Raw genomic sequence first — 3,831 nt, 5'->3', positions numbered from 1 at the left:
GGGGTTCTTGGCCATTAGTCTAGTTTGCTTAGTTTTGTAGTTGGGCTCTAGTCTAGCTACAGGGAAGAGAAGATCATGACTAAATAAAAGTTAGAAAGTGAAAGAGCTCTTACGAGCCAAAATATTTTGACATGAGATGCTGAAATATTTACTAAGAAAAATGATTTAGTTGATGTGAAAGAATAAGAAACCTAGATTGCGTTGTTTCTTTCTCCTACATTATGACACCTGCAAGAAAGATGATAGGATTTTGATTCTTGAAAACTCTTTCTAATGCAAAGGTGGTAGTGGAAACAAAATGCACCCATAAACTGCTCAAATTTAATTCAGAACACATTATAATGTTCAAACCCATTTTTAGTAAACTCCATAGCCCAAATACAGTCTTTCCCAATTGAATACTTGAATCAATTTTCAACTTTAATTCAGCACAAAACAATAAGGAAAAAACCAAAATCACATGTGAGAAATCATGAAAACATTTTAACAATTCAGAAATAGTCAGTTTGTTGGCATATTTATATACCTTCGCTCAGGCAATCACAACTTCCATACCCGACAATATAATGAAGATCACTTCAGTTAGAATTGGTAACATTAGATTTCCTCAAACATGTCAAAATATGAGCCAAATCCAATGGTTTGTTGAAGACTTATACCCCTTTAAATATGACTAATTTTTGCATGATCCCAATTTAACCAAATGACTCATGTTACTACGATCTGCACTGGGATTTATTACTAAAGATAAAACAACATTTATGTATGGAGAAATCAATTCTTCTCCATTATTCATTCATAACAGATATCATGTATTAGGCATGATAAAGATGAAATCAAGAATCTCCAAATATAACTCTGGTATGGAATCGGGGTATATAAAAGCAGACAAAAACTAATCACAACCGATTAGATTCAACTTCCACCCATCGATTCATAGAACAAATGCACTTCCAATTAAAATAAAATACAATATGTTGATTACTATAGCAATAATAATAATAAATTTATCCACCAACTTGATCATTGGTATCGGTTTGGACTTCCGAGTCAGTGAACTCAATCTAGTTTGAAAAATAGAAGTCAATGCTTAATGGAATCCAAAGAAGCACACAGAGACTTGAACTATGATATATCCAATTATTCACCGTCGACTACCACCAATTCTACGAAAAAATGCAAGAAGTGTAAATTTTTTATTGATATTCACTTCAATACAAAGGTTATTATACTGCCTTGGCCCATTTTCTTTTGACTGGCTTCCTCGCGGGTTAATAAAATTCTGTAAATTGATGTAACCGAATAATAGTCTAAAACTATCTTAGAACCGATTTTAACTACTTCCTCCAATTGGTTTGATTATACTGATTTATGTTGTCAACTCGACAACTACAAATCTCTTACTCTAATTCATATTAAATATTTCCCATTATATTTTAATGATTATTTAGAGACCTTTTATGAACATTGTCTCATAACAATGGAAAATGACTTCATCTGATTTCATATATCTTTTGGATCATCAACTAATCCATAGCATTCTTCTGACAATCCTGGTGCTCTTGCACCACTTTCTTTGAGTCTTCTCAAATTTTATTGTCTCCTACTTCCTCCCAACAAGAGATGGTTTATGGCATTGATGACCTATGACCAATTTGGAATTTAGTCACGTAAAATTAAGAATGAAATCCAAATAAAGTTGATAATATTAATCGAGGGGTAAAGAAAAAGGCATGATGCCCAAATTTTATTATTTTATTCCTTAGAATTTAATTTTTTTCTGAATGTGATAGTGAAAGCGCACATAGTAAGAGATAGACATAAGCCCGAGTTGCCTCCAATGTGACTTGCTAAACATAAGTACTAGTATTATGTAAGATAGGAGTATATGAAAATGTACATTTGAAAAAAATTCACTATCATTACATTATAATTCATGCCTTTTAAATACATATGAATTATTTTGATTTGCATATCCTTACCAGATTTCTCATGCTATACCAATTTAGCCAATTTTATGAGGGAAATCCTTAATTTACTATAGAACTACTTTGTAGAGGCAACCTATTGGAAACCCATTGTGGAAATTAAGGTGAGAGTGAAAAGTTTGAGCTTTAGCATGCAAAATCTCACTCAAACATTCAATGCTTCTCCTTCTTAGGCCATTAAGAAGCTTAGACAGATCAGACATGGAGGGGAGAGGTAGAGCTCTCAATCTCCTCCTTGCATTAACCTAGATCATCCTCCATATATGGAATCTAAATATGCTTTGATCTTCTTGGCTTTTTTTTACCAAAATAAACCTACAACATGCCCATTACAACGAGAAGAAACACAAATAACAATACAATGAGATGATCATATATGAATATGGAAATAGGGGAACATTTTTTTTCACTATTATGGTTATTTTCTATGTGTACTAGTGGCTAGTAATCTCTCTATACCAGTAAAAGTAGAGTACACGAAAATATGAAGACTATTTTCCTTTGTTTAACATTCATATTCTTTGACTTGGGATATTCAAATACAAAGACATATACACATTGTTCTCAATTCACTTATTTCATGGAGCAGACTTATATTTTATTTGTTAAAGTAGTGGCACATGTGTTGCTCAGAGTTTGTACGATCCCCAAGATAGTATTTGAGATCTACACCCCTTTTTGCACTTTGAAACCTACTAACATGAGCCCTAGTCATGCCATTTATGAGAAGAATGCTTGTAGCCCCACCACTCATAAGAATGGCCTTGCAACCTTTGTTAGTGTTGGCCACTAGGTACCCATCTTTGGTTGACATGGATGCCATGTAATCAAAACCTTTGACTAATAAGGGCCCTACTACATCCATAGGGATTTGCATATATCCAACATACATTTCACATCACTGACCAAGAATAGAGTGGTAATAAAATCCTTCCATGACCAACCTATCAAGATATCTCCTAGTCATGAGCTTCACTGTCCTCCTCCTCATAGAATTAGCTCTTTTTTAGTCCATAAGGGAGGATTCAAGAGAGTAGGATGCCATAATTATATTACACAAATCATCTGCAATGTCTTGATCTTCATTTCCACCAAGGACAAATCCCTTGAGTTAGATCTCAGGCTTCTTAACAATAATTTCTTTTGTGAGTAGCCCACAAGTTGTTGTAGGGGCATTCAAATCCTCTTTAATAAACTCATCCTAGGGTCCAATATTGCTCTTGTTGCTAAATTTTTGGACATAATCAATGCCAAAAAAGCCTAAAGGATAAATGAATGAAGCCATCTGAGCCACAATGGCAACAATCTCTCCAAAGATCACAACATGGAGAGGTGTTGAGGTTCTAATCTTCTCTCTCTATCTCACCAGGAAATATGATGCATTGAAAAATAGCTCAACAATAAGACCTTGTTGGTAAGCCCTAAAGGCTAGAGGGATAAGTAAGGCATCAGATGCCAAAACCTTTGAAAATCCATTTCCGTTCACATTTTTGTTCTTCATCTTTGCCCCCTCATCATCTATTTTCTTCATCGTCTTGAAATTACTACAACTATAAATCTTTAAACCCATCGTAGGTTACATTAGCCCAATAAATTACCATTTAATAACTTGTTTTCTTATGCTAATTTTTGGCCCTTACTAAATTATGCTTAGTTCGTAACTTTATTTTTATGTGTTGGGTGAACCTACCATCTCACAAAATCAAGTCTTTTGAATTTATTATTTCGATCAAAGATGCATTAATTATGACTTCCTTTGTGGAAGCATATATTGTACAAGAATCTCTCCATTCATCTTTCAATCTACCATATAACATTCTTGAATGTCTGAGTTTCCCATTCA

The 3,831-nt window shown here is 33.7% G+C and overlaps 1 pseudogene; it reads right to left on the bottom strand.

The window, feature by feature from the left end:
* Positions 1–2,586: 2,586 nt before the first annotated feature.
* Positions 2,587–3,558, bottom strand: LOC149565280 (3-hydroxy-3-methylglutaryl coenzyme A reductase 1 pseudogene; annotated as a pseudogene).
* Between the last annotated feature and the right edge of the window lie 273 nt (positions 3,559–3,831).

The sequence above is a fragment of the Cupressus sempervirens genome, chromosome 3, assembly GCF_028749045.1.
Source record: "Cupressus sempervirens isolate cs-2001-9-10 chromosome 3, ASM2874904v1, whole genome shotgun sequence".
Taxonomy (NCBI): domain Eukaryota; kingdom Viridiplantae; phylum Streptophyta; class Pinopsida; order Cupressales; family Cupressaceae; genus Cupressus; species Cupressus sempervirens.
The sequence above is the reverse complement of the archived record's forward strand: the minus strand, read 5'-3'. Positions and strand labels throughout refer to the sequence as shown.